This window comes from Triticum urartu, chromosome 2A (genome assembly GCF_056163025.1).
Source record: "Triticum urartu cultivar PI428250 chromosome 2A, HENAU_Tu73, whole genome shotgun sequence".
Taxonomy (NCBI): domain Eukaryota; kingdom Viridiplantae; phylum Streptophyta; class Magnoliopsida; order Poales; family Poaceae; genus Triticum; species Triticum urartu.
In genome coordinates, this window is record NC_141874.1 from 655,140,000 (window position 1) to 655,159,301 (window position 19,302).

The window sequence follows — 19,302 nt, forward strand, 5'->3', positions numbered from 1 at the left end:
GTTTGACGTCCCAACGATTAACTATAGCGACAATATAGTCGGTCAAACATCGGACGTTTTCGGTCTCCGGAAACAGTCGTCGGGTCTCTCTCTCTTCTCTTCTCTCAGATCGAGACCGTCTACACAGTCCACTGCCTACCGCCAAGCCCAACCTAACCTCTCTCGTCAGACTGCGGCCCTCCTCGCGCGCGCGTCCGAAAGTTGTCCCGAACCCGACCCGGGCGTCGTCACCGTTGGATCCGGATCATCCCCAAACATCTACAAAATATCACCGTTTTCTCATTTGGACTTCCTAGTCTATTTTTCTCGACCGCTCGATTTTATTTGAAGGGACGGATTAGCCCCTAAACTCTCACTCTTTCCTTATATATATACTCCCTAGTCCATTTCTAGTCCAAACCCTAACTTCTAGGCGCTTGTCCCATCCCTCAGCCGCCGATAGCCCACTGTCTCCTCCTCGTGTTCCCCGCCAAGCCAATCACCTTTGTTCCTTGTTCAGATCCACTCCACCAACCAACGAAGCCACCTCCCACTCGTTTTGGACCGCTAGATCGCGGATCCGATGGCCCAGGAGGCTCCCCAGCGTCCCAGCGTTCGTCCCTGCCTCCCGGCCGCAGATCCCTCGCCCCCGCTCGATCTGGCCGCGGAGATTCCGAGCGCCTCGACCCCAAGCTCCATCACCCGCTGATGGCCTCGATGGTACAACAGCTACTGCTGCCAGACCGGATTGCCCCTCGCCTCTAACCTTTCTTCCTCGTGGCTCTCCCTCTCGTCTCTCACATCTTCCTCTCCCTCTCTCTATTTTTGCTCACAGGAGACCTCCATGGCCGCTCCAGCTAGCTCCGTTGCTGTCGTTTCGTGCCGGGAATGGGTGGATCCAGGCTCCCCGCACCCAGATCGGACATTGCCGCGTCATTCCGGCGCGTCGCCGCATCTTCACCCTCCGGGACGGCATCGAACAGCAAGCAGCCGCCGTCCCATGCCGTTGACCGCGTCCTGCGGCGTGGACCGCCCCCCGACCCTCGGACTGCACGGATCCGCCGCATCCACAGCCGGCCTCCTCTCCAGCTTCGCGCCAAGTCCCACGTCGCCGGAGACGTTCCCGCCGCCTGTGCCTGAACTTGTTGCTGTCGTTGCTCTGCCTGCAGTAACGAGCAGGAGCTCGTTCGCCTGCCTCGCCTCGCTTTGACCATGCCTGGCCCAGCGCGCCTCTAGTTCAGGCCAAGGCCCAGCACCTCTTCGCCCCAACCATAAACAGGCCTCAAGGCCCAATGTGAGCAGCACCTTGGCCTTCCCCCTGTTGGGCTGCCCAGATTGGGCCTGTTTCTTTTTTTCCCTGCTGACGAATTTCCTAATTTCCAATGCATGCATAATTACAGGAGGATGCCATTATTTTAATTTGCCCACAAGTAAATAATCGTGCATCATATGTAAAAACTTCATATATGTAAAGTGCTCAGAAATTTGTGTAGTTTAATTATACCCAACTTTCATCTATGTTTAAAATGTTTAAAATGATGTTTGATTAAATTTGCTCCTATGCCATGCTAAAATGACTTAATTCATAACTATATAACCGTAACTCCAAATTTGATAAACTTTATATGTAAATGGGGTGGAAAAATGCCTAGTTTAACATGGTGGCTTTACTTTGCATGTTTAATAACTCTAAAATTGTGTTTAGGGCAGAACAGTACCAAATCCATAAAATGCACATGAGGACTTTTCCGGACTTGTTGTTTGATGTTTCCGGCCTCATTTAAACTTGCCTAAATGTTTAGTTTGCTTATGCTTCACCCCTTGCCATGCTAAACAACATTTAATATTGTTGGGTACATAAACGAGATCGAACTAAATAACTTGTTGTGGTGTTTCGTCATATTGAGCTCCACTTAATTTGTAGGATTGCTTGTGCACTTTGCCATGCCATGTATCTTTAAACCGAACATGCATCATATTTGGTTGTGCATCATGTCATGCTTATGTGGTGGTTGTTTACTATGGTGTTTGCTTCTTTCTGGTGTTGCTTCTTCGGGTTGGTTCCGATAACGTTGCGTTTGTGAGGGTTCATTCAACTACGTCCGTTTGTCTTCTTCATGGACTCGTTCTTCTTCCTTGCGGGATTTCAGGCAAGATGACCATACCCTCGAAATCACTTCTATCTTTGCTTGCTTGTTGCTCGCTCTTTTGCTATGCCTATGCCGCGATACCTACCACTTGCTTATCATGCCTCCCATATTGTTAAGCCAAGCCTCTAACCCACCTTGTCCTAGCAAATCGTTGTTTGGCTATGTTACCGTTTTGCTCAGCTCCTCTTATAGCGTTGCTAGTTGCAGGTGAAGATTGGAGTTTGTTCCTTGTTGGAACATGGATATTTTGTTGGGATATCACAATATCTCTTATTTAATTAATGCATCTATATACTTGGTAAAGGGTGGAAGGCTCGGCCTTATGCCTGGTGTTTTGTTCCACTCTTTCCACCCTAGTTTCCATCATATCGGTGTTATGTTCCCGGATTTTGCGTTCCTTACACGGTTGGGTTATAATGGGAACCCATTGAAAGTTCGCTTTGAATAAAACTCCTCCAGCAAGGCCCAACCTTGGTTTTACCATTTGCCTCACCACCACCTTCTTTTCCCCTGGGAGTCGTGCTCCCGAGGGTCATCTTTATTTAACCCCCCCGGGCCAGTGCTCCTCTGAGTGTTGGTCCGAAATGGGCAGCCTGCGGGGCCACCTCGAGGCAACTCGAGGGCTGGTTTTACTCGTAGCTTGACCTATCCGGTGTGCCCTGAGAACGAGATATGTGCAGCTCCTATCGGGATTTGTCGGCACATCTGGGTGGCTTTGCTGGATTTGTTTTACCATTGTCGAGGATGTCTTGTAACCGGGATGCCAAGTCTGATCGGATTGTCTTGGGAGAAGGAATATCCTTCGTTGACCGTGAGAGCTTGTGATGGGCTAAGTTGGGACACCCCTGCAGGGATTTGAACTTTCGAAAGTCGTGCCCGCGGTTATGGGCAGATGGGAATTTGTTAATGTCCGGTTGTAGAAAACCTGAAGTTTATCTTAATTAAAATACATAAACCGCGTGTGTAGCCGTGATGGTCTCTTCTCGGCGGGTGATGGAGCTTTGTAAGAGGCTTAGAAATTTTAGAAAAGTCTTTGATAAATCTCCTATAGAAACCAGCATGACCAAGGAAACTACGAATACCTTTGATATCTTTAGGACATGGCATTTCTCAATTGCATCAACCTTAGCTTGTCCACCTCAATACCCATTTCAGAAATTTTATGGCCCAAAACAATACCTTCGTTAACCATAAAGTGGCACTTCTCCCAATTCAAGAGAAGATTAGTTTGCTCGCATCTCTACAAAACTCGATCAAGATTGCTTAAACAATCATCAAAAGACTTCCCATAAACAGAAAAGTCATCCATGAAAACCTCAACAATCTTTTCACAAAAGTTAGAGAATATAGCGGTCATGCATCTTTGAAAGGAAGCAGGTGCATTGCATAAACCAAAAGGCATACGTCTATAAGCATAAGTTCCAAAAGGACAAGTAAAAGTGGTCTTTTCTTGATCAGGTTGCGAAACAGGTATTTGTGAAAAACCGTAATATTCATCAAGGAAGAAAAAATGTGTGTGCTTAGATAATCTTTCTAGCATTTGATCAATAAAAGGCAGAGGGTAATGATCTTTTCTAGTTGCTTTGTTTAATTTTCTAAAATCAATTACCATTCTATAGCCTGTAACAACTCTTTGTGGAATAAGTTCATTTTTATCATTAGGAACAACAGTAATGCCTCCTTTCTTAGGGACACAATGAACATGACTTACCCATCTAGTATCAGCATAGGATAGATTATACCTGCTTCCAGAAGTTTCAATATTTCCGTTATTACCACTTCTTTCATCTTCGAATTTAACCGATGTTGGTGATCAACAACGGGTTTAGCATCAGGTTCCACATTAATCTTGTGCTAACATAGAGTGGGATTGATGCCTTAAGATCATCAAGAGTATGTCCAATAGCAGCTCGGTGCTTCGTTAGAACTTTCAATAGTCTTTCTTCTTCATGTTCTAAAAGGTTAGCACTAATAATAGCATGATAAAACTTTTTCTCATCGAGATAAGCATAGTTCAAAGTGTCAGGCAATTGTTTTAATTCAAACACAGGATCACCTTTAGGCAGAGGAGAACCTCCTAGAGTTTCAATAGGCAAATTGGGTTTAAGCAAAGGACATTGTTCAAAGAAAATCTTATCTATTTCATTTCTTTCATGCATATGCATATCATTTTCATGGTCTAGCAAATATTGCTCTAAAGGATCAGTAGGAGGTACAACAATAGAAGCAAGAGCAATAATTTCATCCTTACTAGGAAATTATTTTTTATGATGTTTTCTACTAAATTTGGAAATTTTAAATTCATGAGACTCATCACCAAAGCTAACACAGATAGTTTGTTTCTCACAATCTATTTTAATATTAACGGTGTTCAAGAAAGGTGTACCAAAGATAATGGGACAAAAGTCATCTTTTGGGGAACCAAGAACAAGAAAATTAGTAGGGTATTTTATTTTCCCACACAAGACTTCAACATCTCTAACAATCCCAAGTGGTGTGACGGTGTCTCTATTAGCAAGTTTAGTAGTAACATCTATGTCTTCTATTTCAGCGGGTGCTATGTCATTTATAATTTCTTGATATAAGGTAAAAGGAATAGCACCCACTAGCACCTATGTCACATAAACCATGATAACAATGATCTCCTATTTTAACTGAGACAACAGGCATGCCAACAACAGATCTATGTTTATCTTTTTCATCGGGTTTGGCAATTCTAGCAGCTTCATCACAGAAGTAAATAACATGCCCATCTATATTTTCAACCAGGAGATCTTTAACCATAGCAACACTAGGTTCTACCTTGATTTGTTCAGCTGGTTTAGGTGCTCCAATATTACTTTTATTGACCACAGTTGAAACTTTAGCATGTTCCTTTATCCTAAGAGAGAAAGGTGGTTTTCAATATAAGCAGTAGGAACAACTGGATCAACATTATAGATAATAGTTTCATCTTTAGCTATTACTGGTTCTTTAATTTCTTCTTTAATAGGTGGGTGATATTTTAACCACGTCTCCTTGGGATATCAACATGAGTAGCAAAAGATTCATAGAAAGAGGCTACTATTTCAGAGTCAAGTCCATATTTAGTGCTAAACTTTTGGAAAGCGTCGGTATTCATAAAAGATTTAACACAATCAAACTTAAGCTTAATACCTGACTCTTTACCTTCGTCGAGTTCCCAATCTTCAAAGTTGCGTTTATTTCTTTCTAGAAGATCCCACCAGAAGTCAATTGTCTTCTTCATAAAGGAACCAATACAAGAAGTATCAAGCATGGAACGATCATCATGAGAAAGCCGAGCATAAAAATTCTGAATGATAATTTCTCTTGATTGCTCATGATTGGGGCATGAATATAACATTGACTTAAGCCTCCCCCAAGCTAGAGCGATACTTTCTCCTTCATGATGCCAAAAATTATATATGTAATTCTGATCACGATGAACTAGATGCATAGGATAGAATTTTTGGTGAAACTCTAATTTCAATCGATTCCAATTCCAAGATCCAATATCATCGCATAGCCTATACTATGCTAATGCTTTTGCCTTCAAAGATAAAGGGAAAGCCTTCTTCTTAGCTTCATCTCCGGGTAAATCTGCAAGCTTAAACAATCCACAAATTTCTTCCATATATATCAAGTGCATATAAGGATGTTCAGTTCCATCTCTTGCATAAGGATTAGCTAGCAGTTGTTCTATCATACCCGAAGGAATTTCACATTCAATATATCCAGTAGGTGCAGTGGGTTGAGGGGTGACTAAATGTGGTTCCGGTCGAGGTGAAGATACCCCAAACAAACCCCTCAAAGGATTGTTTTCTATAGTAACAAGTGACAATAAATTTCAGCACGTAGTAATAATTTTTCCTTATCAATTTCCACTTACCAAGAGCGCTTCACTCCCCGGCAACGGTGCCAGAAAAGAGCCTTGATGACCCACAAGTATAGGGGATCAATCGTAGTGCTTTCGATAAGTAAGAGTGTCAAACCCAACGAGGAGCAGAAGGAAATGACAAGTGGTTTTCAGCAAGGTATTCTCCGCAAGCACTGAAATTATAAGTAACGAGTAGTTTGATAGCAAGATAATTTTTAACGAGCAAGTAAAAATAGTAGTAACAAAAGTGCGACAAGGTAGCCCAATCCTTTTAAGGCAAAGGACAGGCCAAAATGGTCTCTTATGATAAAAAAAGTGTTCTTGAGGGTACACGGGAATTTCATCTAGTCACTTTCATCATGTTGGTTTGATTTGTGTTCGCTACTTTGATAATTTGATATGTGGGTGGATCGGTGCTTAGGTGTTATTCTAACTTGAACAAACCTCCTACTTATAATTAAACCCCTCGCAAGCATCCGTAACTACGACAAAAATATTAAGAATAAATCTAACCACAACATTAAACTTTTGGATTCAATCGGTCCCTTACGGAATAGCGCATAAACTAGGGTTTAAGCTTCTGTCACTCTCGCAACCCATCATCTAATAACTAATACACAATGCATTCCCTTAGGCCCAAATATGGTGAAGTGCCATGTAGTCGACATTCACATGACATCACTAAGGGAATCACAACATACATACCATCAAAATATCGAACACATATAAAATTCACATGATTTCTTGCAACAAGATTTCTCCCATGACCACAAGAACAAAAGTAACTACTCACAAATGATAATCATGCTCAAGAGCAGAGAGGTATTAAATAGCATAGTGGGTCTGAACATATAACCTTCCACCAAATAAACCATATAGTAAACAACTACAATATGTAATCAACACTACTAGTCACCCAGAAGTACCAATCTATAGTTCTGGTACAAAGATTGAACACAAGAGATGAACTAGGATTTGAGAGGAGATGGTGTTGTTGAAGATGTTGATGGAGATTGCCCTCCCCATGATGGGAGAGTTGTTGGTGATGATGATGACGATGATTCCCCCCCCCCCTCTGGGAGGGAAGTTCCCCCGGCGGAATCGCTCCGCCGGAGGGCAAAAGTGCTCCTGCCCAAGTTTTGCCTCAAGACGGCGTCTCTTCGTCCCGAAAGTCCTTCATTGATATTTTCTAGGTCAAAATGACTTATATACCAGAAGATGGGCACCGAAGGTGGGCTGGGCGGAGCACAACCCACCAAGGCACGCCTGTCTTGTGCTCACCAGGTGGCCCCCCTCTGGTAGTTATTTGCTCCAGTATTTTTCATATATTCCATAAAAATTACTCGTGAAGTTTCAACTCATTTGGAGTTGTGCAGAATAGGTAGCCTGGCGTAGCTTTTTCAGGTCCAGATTTCCAGCTACCGGAATTCTCCCTCTTTGTGTGAACCTTGCATATTATGAGAGAAAAGGCATTCACTACTGCAGGATGCTGCTAATGCGACACATGATCAGAGACCCTTTGACGAAATTGTGCGTGATGCAATAATTGCAAATGGTGGTGTAAAAAACTCATCAAAAAAGGTGCAAAACGTTTGCAATGGCCGATGAATCAAACACGGTTCAGATTTTAGTTGCGTGTGCGATGTTGGGCATATAGTTCAGTTCAATTAACTATTTGCGATGAGGAGGAACAAAAGAAATGGGCAGCTAGATGAAGGTGTGTGCGATATACAACATACGGTTCACTCGGATGAACTATTTGTGATTAGGCTACACAAAAGAAACGGTCGGGCAGATCAAGGTGTGTGCGATATACGACATGCTGTTCACTCAGATGAACTGTTTGCTTTGAGCCAAGAGAACAGAGATAGTTCAATATAACAGGATGTGTGCCATACACGGCAAACAGGTGCATAATCAAAAATGTGTGCGAAGACTGATAATAACACAGACGATTGCTGCTAATAAGTCGTGTGTGTTGTGGGCAAACGCTTGGTGGTATACAATTGTTAGCGGTTGATGAAATCATCACCGACGGGTTCCCCAGTATGGTCCGTGTGCGATGCCATTGCACATAGAACAACAACATATGTACTTATAACTTATAAGGACTTGATTCCATAAACAGATTGAACATCCAATTACATATATGGCTAGTACACACATGACCTTTGCACACACCAAAGTACGTTCCAAAATGCCTAGGAAACTCAAATACTGTATAAAAAGGAAAAACGAACTGTGAATAATTTCATATTTTTAGGATGACACTACTATTGTTGCATGTTGCCTTTGTAAAATAAATCAAGGCGGAAGAGACAACGTATGTCGTTTCGCACACATAGGTGACAAGGTCCCTCTCGAAACCATGAGCCTTTTTGAGAGAAGCTTCGGTTTGTAAGAAGTTTGTACCAAAACTTGTCCCAAATTGGACTAATTTTTTACCACAACATGTTGGTGCTATGACATAACACCATGCCAAGTTTCATGATTTTGAGGCGAGTTTTGGATTTACAGTAATTTTAAAACCAGGTTTCTCAATGTTTACTGTCAAGTCGGCACTGCCCTGGATAGGCTTTTTCCTCAGGGGTCCCAAATGATAAATCCAAATCTGTCACTACCATGCAGCTTTTCTTATTAAGAATTACAGCCCATTTGGTGTGCAAGCTAAAAATAAGTTTGAGGGTGCTGGTGGGCGCTAAGAACTTGCGGTTCTGTAATGAACAAAGATCTCAAGGGTCCCGCGAGAGTGATGTTCTTTCCCTATGTTGTGAATGCTTATAATATTTATGTATTAATTAAAGAAATGGCAAGCCATTGGACAGTATGAAAAAAAATATGGGTCAGAGCCGAGTTGAAAAGGGCAACAATATCTAACTCCAGCTAACAAACAGTACAAAAGCACGAGGATTAATTGCTCATCGGGTTTAGACAAAATCCAGATTGAACAGGACAATGACATCTAACTCAACCAAAGTTTTTGGCGGTCACAACCAAATGGATCGGTCTTATCCATAAAATAAAGATCCCGGCCCAGAAATTCTACTGGTCCATGATGACAAGCTGTTGTAAATAGAACCCGAGCATGATCAGAAGCCCTTAGGTCCACCTGGAACTTCTTTTTATGCTGCTTAACACTTGCAGCCATAAGAAATTTGTTGTTGAAAAACTTAATCCTCACGGACAATAGTTCCCTCGCATTCAACATGAAGATGTGACAAATCTAGTGTTTGCATTGTTGGATGCATATCCTTCCAGCGTTACTGTCTTCAAACGAATGTCATGAGATTTGAGAAAATCCTGGTGCTTCTTGAACCATCGATTGGTTATACTTTCTCGTCCATGGGTTAGTGCCTAAACAGAGATTTAGATTGAAAACAATTAATGTATAAAAAAGATTATGTTGAAAGAGTGATAGCTGAACGATTAATTATAGTACATTATATATGGGCTTTCAATGTGCGTGAAATCATCACCTTTATATACAAATTCTCCAGATATGGAAAGCATTGCAGCAAGCCAACAATCATGTCCAGATCAAAACACCACATACTAATATGTAAGATCTTGACATAATCCACCACCACTGATATGATGGACAAGCTCTTCATTGAGCATACAACATAATATTAGTACCAAAAGTGTACTCCGAGATGACACTTAACTTATGCTCACAAATGAAAAAAGCAGATTACAAAGTTTTACGTGAATAATATACAATACCTCAATAGGTGTAGAGCAAAACACCATCTTGAACCATCTAAAAGGATCGCGTTTGCACCCAAGGTCTCCAGTTTAGGCGCAGAGACTACAATTATTTGCGAAGGTACTATAACAGAATCAAGGAGCAACCTTTGAAGTGAAGGGGCCTCTTCGATGATGAGATCATGCCCAAAAAAATTCCCATGCTTACAAGGCGGGGCAACTTTATTTTGAGACAACAGATACGAATTCCCATTCCAAAAACAAGCAGCAAGCGCTCCAGGGCAGGGCAGCTGGAGTGGATGATGCTGTGTAGTGCGGCCTCCGACAGATCAACCACCACAAGCACAAGTTTTTTTAGCAGTGGTTGTCGAAGCATTTGTACCAGATTGTCTGCTAGATGGCACCGTGCGAAGGTGGCGGTGTGGAGAGAGGAGGAAAACCATGAAATGGACATCGGTGGTGAGGGCACAGATACATTGGTTTATGGTATGTTAGATACATAGTCATGGTAGAACTCAAGCTACTAGAGTTTATTGAATTGACGGGATGTCAGCGAGGCGACCACCGTGCAGGGTATGTCCAGCAGGTAGCATGCCGGGATGCAGATGCGTTGAACGGAGCCCTCCTGGGAGGAGATGATGGCTCCGGGGAGTTCAGAATCATCATCGATAGATAGCTGACGACAGCCGAGATTAAGTGGCGCGATGCACTGCTACCTCTTGAGCACTTGCGTTGGTTTTCCCTTGAAGAGGAAAGGATGGTGCAGCAAAGTAGCGTAAGTATTTCCCTTAGTTTTTGAGAAGCAAGGTATCAATCCAGTAGGAGGCTACGCGCCAGTCCCTCGCACCTATACAAAACAAATAAATCCTCGCAACCAACGCGATAAGGGGTTGTCAATCCCTACACGGTCACTTACGAGAGTGAGATCAGATAGATATGATAAGATAATATTTTTGGTATTTTTATGATAAAGATGCAAAGTAAAATAAAAGGCAATGAAAATAACTAAGTATTGGAAGATTTAATATGATGAAGAGAGACCCGGAGGCCATAGGTTTCACTAGTGGCTTCTCTCAAGAGCATAAGTATTTTACGGTGGGTGAACAAATTACTGTTGAGCAATTGACAGAATTGAGCATAGTTATGAGAATATCTATGTATGATCATGTATATAGGCATCACGTCCGAGACAAGTAGACCGACTCCTGCCTGCATCTACTACTATTACTCCACACATCGACCGCTATCCAGCATGCATCTAGAGTATTAAGTTCATAAGAACAGAGTAACGCCTTAAGCAAGATGACATGACATAGAGGGATAAACTCATGCAATATGATGAAAACCCCATCTTGTTATTCTCGATGGCAAAAATACAATACGTGCCTTGCTGCCCCTACTGTCACTGGGAAAGGACACCGCAAGATTGAACCCAAAGCTAAGCACTTCTCCCATTGCAAGAAAGATCAATCTAGTAGGCTAAACCAAACTGATAATTCGAAGAGACTTGCGAAGATAACCAATCATACATAAAAGAATTCAGAGAAGATTCAAATATTGTTCATAGATAAACTTGATCATAAACCCACAATTCATCGGTTTCAACAAACACACCGCAAAAAGAAGATTACATCGAATAGATCTCCACAAGAGAGGGGGAGAACTTTGTATTGAGATCCAAAAAGAGAGAAGAAGCCATCTAGCTAATAACTATGGACCCGAAGGTCTGAGGTAAACTACTCACACTTCATTGGAGAGGCTATGGTGTTGATGTAGAAGCCCTCCGTGATCGATGCCCCCTTCGGCGGAGCTCCGAAACAGGCCCCAAGATGGGATCTCGTGGATACAGAAAGTTGCGGCGGTGGAATTAGGGTTTTTTGCTCCGTATCTGATCGTTTGGGGGTACGTAGGTATATATAGGAGGAAGAAGTACGTCGGTGGAGCAATAGGGGGCCCACGAGGGTGGAGGGTGCGTGCGCCTGGGGGGGGTAGGCGCGCCCCCTACCTCGTGGCCTCCCTGTTGGTTGCTTGACGTAGGGTCCAAGTCTCCTGGATCTTGTTCGTTCCAAAAATCACGTTCCCGAAGGTTTCATTCTGTTTGGACTCCATTTGATATTCCTTTTCTTCGAAACCCTAAAATAGCCAAAAAAAACAGCAATTCTGGGCTGGGCCTCCGGTTAATAGGTTAGTCCCAAAAATAATATAAAAGTGGATAATTGATACGTCTCCAACGTATCTACAATTTTTGATTGCTCCATGCTATATTATCTTCTGTTTTGAACATTATTGGGCTTTATTATCCACTTTTATATTATTTTTGGGACTAACCTATTGACCCAGAGCGCAGTGTCAGTTCCTGTTTTTCCCCTGGTTTCAGTGTTTCGAAGAAAAGGAATATCAAACGGAGTCGAAATGGAATGAAACCTTCTGGATAAGTTATTTTTGGAAGGAAAGCAACCCGGGAGACTTGGAGTCCACATCAAGAAATCAACGAGGAAGCCACGAGGCAGGGGGGCGCGCCCACCCCCCCTGGGCGCGCCCTCCACCCTCGTGGGCCCCTCGTGGCACCCCTGACGTATTTCTTCCGCCTATATATATATATCCATATACCCTAAAACGCTCGGGGAGCACAATAGATCGGGAGTTCCGCCGTCAGAAGCCTCCGTAGCCACCGAAAACCAATCTAGACCCGTTCCGGCACCCTGCCGGAGGGGGCAATCTGTAACATCCCAAATTTTCAATTTGGAATGTTATACATTAGATCATCATGCATATCATATTTTATTTTGCTTTTTGTTTTGATTCTAGAAAATCCTAAGCGACTCAAGGACCCACGGAGAGAGTTGGGGATTTCGTTATTTACATATTTGAGTTTTCTCAAATTTTGTAAACAGGATCATTTGATTTTATTTATTTTATCATCAATTATTTCTATTACAAAAATATGAGAGAGGGAATAAAATGACTTTCCGAAAATATAGAAATATTGAGGATTTAATAAAAAATCAAAATAAGATTTATTTCGGAGTTTTTGGGTATTTTTATTTGAATTTAGGAAAAATGCGCGTTTTTCAAAATTGCATTTAGGGCCCAAATAAATGTTCACTTTATCGGGCTTGATTTTAGAAGCCCGGGAAAATTTATTTCGGGATTTTTGGAGTCCGTTTAGTATTTCTTTTTATTTTTTTCTTCCGAGCATAATTATATATAAAAAAAGAGCGGAACCGACTATGGGCCGTACTCGGCCAGGACTCCGCCTGGCCGGGGTCTTTATAAGCTGGGGCAAGCCAGCCCAAAGGCCAGCCGCCCCGAAACCCTAGGCCCAGCCGCCGATCCGCCGGAGCCGCGCGTCGCCCGAGGTTCGCCGTCCTCGAAATCCGTGCCGTTAAAAAAATAATTCTGTTCGTCGTTTTTCTTTTTCGTCGGATTTTCCGCGGTTATTTTTTGATCATGATTTCTGATCCGATTTTCGTTTTAGTATAATTTTTCGCTCGTTTATCGGAATCAGGCGATTCAAGCGCCTGGAGTTTCGTCTCGAAACCCTCTTTCCGAATAATCAACTTGAACAAGTTTTTGCTACTGTAAAATTTGACTTAGATCCAGATTAGAACGAAGTTGTTTTCTTTCGCCGTTTGATTTCTTTTGCTTCGTTCGATTTGATTCTTTTTGCAAACTTTCTGGTTAGATCTTCTATTTGAGTTTTACCTTTGCATTAGATGAGTACTTATTGTATGCTTGTTTATTTGTCTGCGATAGAATACCCGGAGTGCGCCGCCTGTTACTTTGAATCTCTAGGTTTTTCGGATCATCAGCAAGGCAAGTAACACTTTGATCATACCTTTTTCTACAACCCAGTTTTATTGCATTAGATCAATCCTCACACATTGCATGATTAGGATCTAATTAAATTGTGGGATGGGAAGTAGATGAGGTAGTACCTATTACTTGTTTATTTTCAAACCTTTGAGAGTTATTTCTACGTTTGCTTATTATGCCATGCTATGCTAGTAGACGTGGATTGGGTGAGTGATATCCATGACAGATGTGAGATTGTTAATTAATGGTTTATCTAAGGTGGCAACCTAAACACACATCTGGGTGGATTGAGGCACCTGGGTATTCCAGGACTTGCCTGTTTTTCTTTTGGACCGCCACCCAGGCTCAAAGGGATCATGAGATTATTCATACTAGAAACTTCCGTGTGCAGCCACAAGCCATTATGGGCTCTAGCATAGTTGATTAAGTTGTGCGAACTCTTACAGTGGTAGACTAGCAGATGTAGGGGATGTAGGTGGTACGGTCTACCCGATCGTAAGGTGCTAGCGCTTCTGAAAGACTATGTCTCGGTCATCCGTCTTCTCAAACACCATGTAGTGCGAGAAAACAAACGGAGGCGATCGAGTCTTGCGGGGAAAAGTGCGCAAACCTCTATAGAGTGTAACAAACTAATCATGCTTAGCCGTGTCCCCGGTTATGGACATCTTGAGTATCTAGTACCTGGATTTTCATGTGAATCTCAACATGTTACTCTAAAGTTAATTTTGTTGGGTTTAATGATGATGGTTAATTGGGATTAAGAATGCTGTCAACCATTCTCAATGTTTAACAACCACCATGATAGTAATTAAATTTATTCCTTTGAAGTAGGGAAAAATTGGCTTTACGTAAAAACTGTAACCGTAGAGCTTTCCACCAGCCAAATATGCATATAGTATAGTTGTTTCATTCCATTACTCTCTATGTGTTACCTTGCCAGCATATTCCATGTGCTGACCCATTCTCGGGCTGCAACGTTAATGTTGCAGACTTTTCAGACGATGATTAAGGAGTTTTTAGGTCGTGGTTCTATACTCAGTGATGCCGTTGGAGTTGATGGACTCACCTATCTTCCAAGCCTTCCGCTGTTATCGTTATTAGATGGCCTTAAGCCATATTTATTGTAATACGTTCTCTTTTGAGACACTCGATGTAATAAGTGTGTGATTGCTACTCTGTTATAAATCCTTCGAGTACTGTGTGGTGTCAGCATTACTGATCCAGGGATGACACCGGAGCACAGAGATCAGACTGTTTGAGGTCTGGTCGCTACAGAGATGGTATCAGAGCACACGCTGACTGTAGGACACGACCACTAAGCTAAAGACCTAGATCACTACTCACTCTTCTCTTCTGGCCTCTCATCTTTTCTACTCTTTAGGATGGCGGATGCAAGGAACAAGTTCACACAACCAGATGAAGATACACCCTTTGGACGCCACTTGAAGGAAGTCACTAGATACGTGAACATAGGAGTACCAAGCTTCACGGGAACCTACAACACCACTTTACCTGAAGAAGAGCGCTGGATGATTCAAGTTCAAGTTCCAGGAAGGACGTTCATGCCAGTCACTGAGCCCATAGAGTTTTCTTTTGATGCACCAACTTGGAGTCTAGGAAAGAGCATGGCAGCTCACATCGCCATGGGACGCATTGGAGAAGTCTACCGCAAGGATCTCAAGGATACTATCTACCAGATTTGTGGGCGCCGAGATGAACACTGGGAGATGATCAGCACTAGGAAAGATAAATCAATTGCAGCTTTTATCCAGGAGTTAAACCATCACATTCGACGACAGGAGAATCAGATGTGCGCCGACATGATAGATCTGAAGAAGGCTAATACTAGAATCAAGGAACTGGAGGAAGAACTCAAGGCTACACGCGAAGATTATGAAGAAGAAATTGAAGTATTGGTGGATAAGAATGCCGACCTAACTATGAAGCTAGCAGTATTTATGGGAGGCCCGACACCAGTAGATGAAGACGAAGAACCCAAGGAGATTAGCCCGGAAGACTACATCATCATTGACGGCACCGACTCGGAACAAGATAGTAGCAATGATGACTATGTTGATGAATCAGGAGCTGATATCATGGAGTCTACAACCGTAGAATATTTCTAGTAGACCACCTCATCAGTAGTAGTAGTCCACCATGTAAATATAGTAGTCCGAGCACTTTGCGATAGCTAGATCGATTGAATGCCTTTGTTTGTTTGAGTGAAGTGAATTGTTTGCTTTTGCCTCATGTGCATATGGGTAGTGTTTTCCCTTTAGACCCCCTCTATTCTTATATCTCATCTTTTCTAAACCCTCAGATGCCTCCGAGACGTGACCCCGGATTTGCCTTTCCGCCGGAGCTCACCCAGTTGATCTAGTAGCAGAACACCTTGATGCAGTTGCTAGTTCAGAATCAGAATCAGGAGAACAACAACAACAACCCACCACCACCACCACCACCTGTTGACCACTTAGCCCGTTTTCTTAGGCTGAATCCGCCGGTGTTTTCCAGTAGCACCGAGCCAATAGTAGCAGATGATTGGCTCCGCAAGATAGCCAGGGAGTTGACCACAGCAGGATGCACAAATGCGGAGAAGGTGAAGTTTGCCGCACATCAGTTAGAAGGACCCGCAGCATCCTGGTGGGAGAATTTCACAGCCACCTTCCCAGTCGACACTGTCACATGGGACCAGTTTCAGCAGGCTTTTCGTACTGCCCATGTTTCAGCAGGAGCAATGGCCATGAAGAAGCGTGAGTTTCGTAACTTGCGCCAAGGAGGACGGACAGTTGGCCAGTATGTGGAGGAGTTTAGTAAGCTAGCACGTTATGCCCCAGATGACATTGCTACGGATGCAGCTAAGCAGGAGAAATTCCTGGAAGGACTAAATGATGAGTTGAGTATGCAGGTGATGGTAGCCACCTTCAACAACTACCAGGAGTTGGTAGACCGTGCTCTTATGATTGAAGGGAAGCAGCAGCAAATTGAGAACCGCAAGAGGAAGTATGGACAACGAAAGTATAATGCAGGAGCTCAGCAGAAGCCACGCTTTACCCCTAGACCGGGAGGACATTTTCAGCATACCCATGGAGTAGGTAGCTCGCACAATCACAATGGCACCAAGAATGGTAATGGGAATGGAGGAAGCAATGGACAGAACCGCAGCACCCCATCAACCCCAGCCAAGAGAGATCTGAGTCAAGTCACCTGTTTCAAGTGTTCCAAGACCGGACATTATGCCAATGAATGTCCTGAAGGCCAAAATGGCATTGGAAGTTCTGGAAAGAAGCCGAACCCTTTTAACAGGGGACAGGTGAACCACGTTAATGTGGAGGTGGTTGAAGCTCAGCCCGATGCAGTAATAGGTAAGTTTTTGGTTAAGTCATTTACTGCACTCGTTCTTTTTGATACTGGTGCATCGCATTCATACATATCAAGGGGATTTGTGGATAAGTATAACCTACCAACCCAAGCCCTTAGGTCACCCATGTTAGTAACCTCGCCAGGAGCAGAGTATGTGGCTAGTCTATGGTGTGATCGGTTACCATTAAGAATTGGTAACTATGTTTTTCCCTCAGACCTAGTAGTATTGGAATCTCAAGGATTGGATGTGATATTAGGCATGGATTGGTTATCAAAGTATGAAGGGAATATTGAGTGTGCTAGTAAGACAATTTTGCTCACAACGCCAGAAGGAAGAAGGATCAAGTATGTATCCCGACATGCGCCAAACAGGATACAAGTAAATTCCTTATCAGGAGTTGTGCAGGAGGAAGTACCAGTGGTAAAGGATTTTCTTGATGTATTTCCCGAAGAGTTGCCAGGCATGCCACCGGATAGAGACATTGAGTTTTTGATTGAGCTTTTGCCAGGCACTAGGCCAATATCGAAGCGACCATATAGGATGCCCGCAAAAGATTTGGTGGAAATTAAGAAGAAGATTAAGGAGTTACTGGATAAAGGTTACATTCTCCCAAGTTCTTCGCCTTGGGGATCGCCAGTACTTCTAGTGGAGAAGAAGGATGGATCGTTAAGGATGGTTGTTGACTATCGAGGATTGAACGAAGTAACGATCAAGAACAAGTACCCACTACCAATGATCAACGATCTGTTTGATCGATTGCAAGGGGCTAAAGTGTTTTCCAAGATCGATTTGCGATCAGGGTACCATCAGTTGAAGATTCGAGAACAGGACATACCTAAGACAGCATTCACCACAAGATATGGACTATATGAGTATACCGTTATGTCATTTGGACTGACTAACGCACCTGCCTATTTTATGAACATGATGAAAAAAGTGTTTATGGAGTTTTTGGATAAGTTTGTCGTGGTTTTCATCGATGATATCCTGGTATATTCGAAGAATGAAGAGGAACATAAGGAGCATTTGCGTTTGGCACTTGGAAAGCTCAGAGAACACCAATTATATGCCAAGTTCAGCAAATGTGAGTTTTGGTTGAAGGAAGTAGGATTCCTCGGACACGTTATATCTGGAGAAGGTATAGTAGTAGATCCCACTAAAGTTGAAACCGTGACCAAGTGGGAAGCCCCAACAACAGTTGGAGAGATCCGGAGTTTTCTTGGACTCGCAGGATACTACCGGAGATTTATTGAGAACTTCTCAAAGATTGCGAAGCCTATGACGGAGTTGTTGAAGAAGGATACTAAGTTCAAATGGACTGAGGAGTGTGAGGCAAGTTTTCAGGAATTGAAGAACCGTTTGGTTACCTCACCAGTGTTGATTTTGCCAGATCAAACCAAGGATTATGAGGTGTATTGTGACGCTTCACGTCGAGGACTTGGAGCAGTGCTTATGCAGGAAGGGAGAGTTGTTTCGTATGCTTCACGACAACTGAAGCCTCACGAATTGAATTATGCCACGCATGATTTGGAGTTAGCAGCCGTAGTGCATGCATTGAAGACATGGAGACATTCCCTCATTGGAAATCATTGTGAGGTGTACACGGATCACAAGAGTTTGAAGTGCATTTTCACGCAGAAGGAGTTGAACCTCAGACAAAGGAGATGGTTGGAGCTCATCAAGGATTATGATATGAGATTGCATTATCATCCCGGGAAGGCTAATGTAGTAGCAGATGCATTAAGCCGCAAGAGCCATTCAATACGTTAATGACGGGAGAAATACCCAAGGAGTTAGCAGAAAATCTTCGTGAACTATGTTTGGAAATAGTTCCGAGAGGCTATGTAGCAACGTTGGAAATTCAGTCAACTTTGATGGACAGAATCAAGGAAGCTCAGAAGACTGACAAGGAGATTGCTTCCATAAAGGAGAAAATGAAAGAAGGAAAAGCTAAAGGATTTCGTGAGGATGAGCACGACACCCTATGGTTTGAAGACCGTGTTTATGTACCCAATGACCCAGAGATCAGAAAGTTGATTCTGCAAGAGGCACATGATTCACCGTATTCGATTCACCCAAGAAATACCAAGATGTATTTAGATTTGAAGGATATTTTCTGGTGGACCGGAATGAAGAAGGATATTGCGGAGTATGTAGCAGTTTGTGACGTATGTCAGAGAGTAAAGGCAGAACATCAGAAGCCAGCAGGATTGTTGCAACCATTGCCGATACCCAAATGGAAGTGGGATAAGCTAGGCATGGATTTTATCACGGGATTACCAAGGACTCGTTCAGGCTATGAATCGATTTGGGTTGTAGTTGATCGATTAACGAAGGTAGCTCATTTCATCCCAGTAAAGACCACTTACACCAGTGCTAAGTTGGCAAAGATATACATGACCAGGATCGTA

General features: G+C 42.9%; 1 long non-coding RNA gene across 1 annotated transcript; it reads left to right on the forward strand.

Moving 5' to 3' along the window:
• Nucleotides 1-411: 411 nt before the first annotated feature.
• On the forward strand, nucleotides 412-1,398 carry LOC125533903 (uncharacterized). The gene is made up of 2 exons (XR_015615207.1): nucleotides 412-699; nucleotides 815-1,398. It is a non-coding gene; the product is annotated as an uncharacterized LOC125533903 (long non-coding RNA).
• Nucleotides 1,399-19,302: the final 17,904 nt, after the last annotated feature.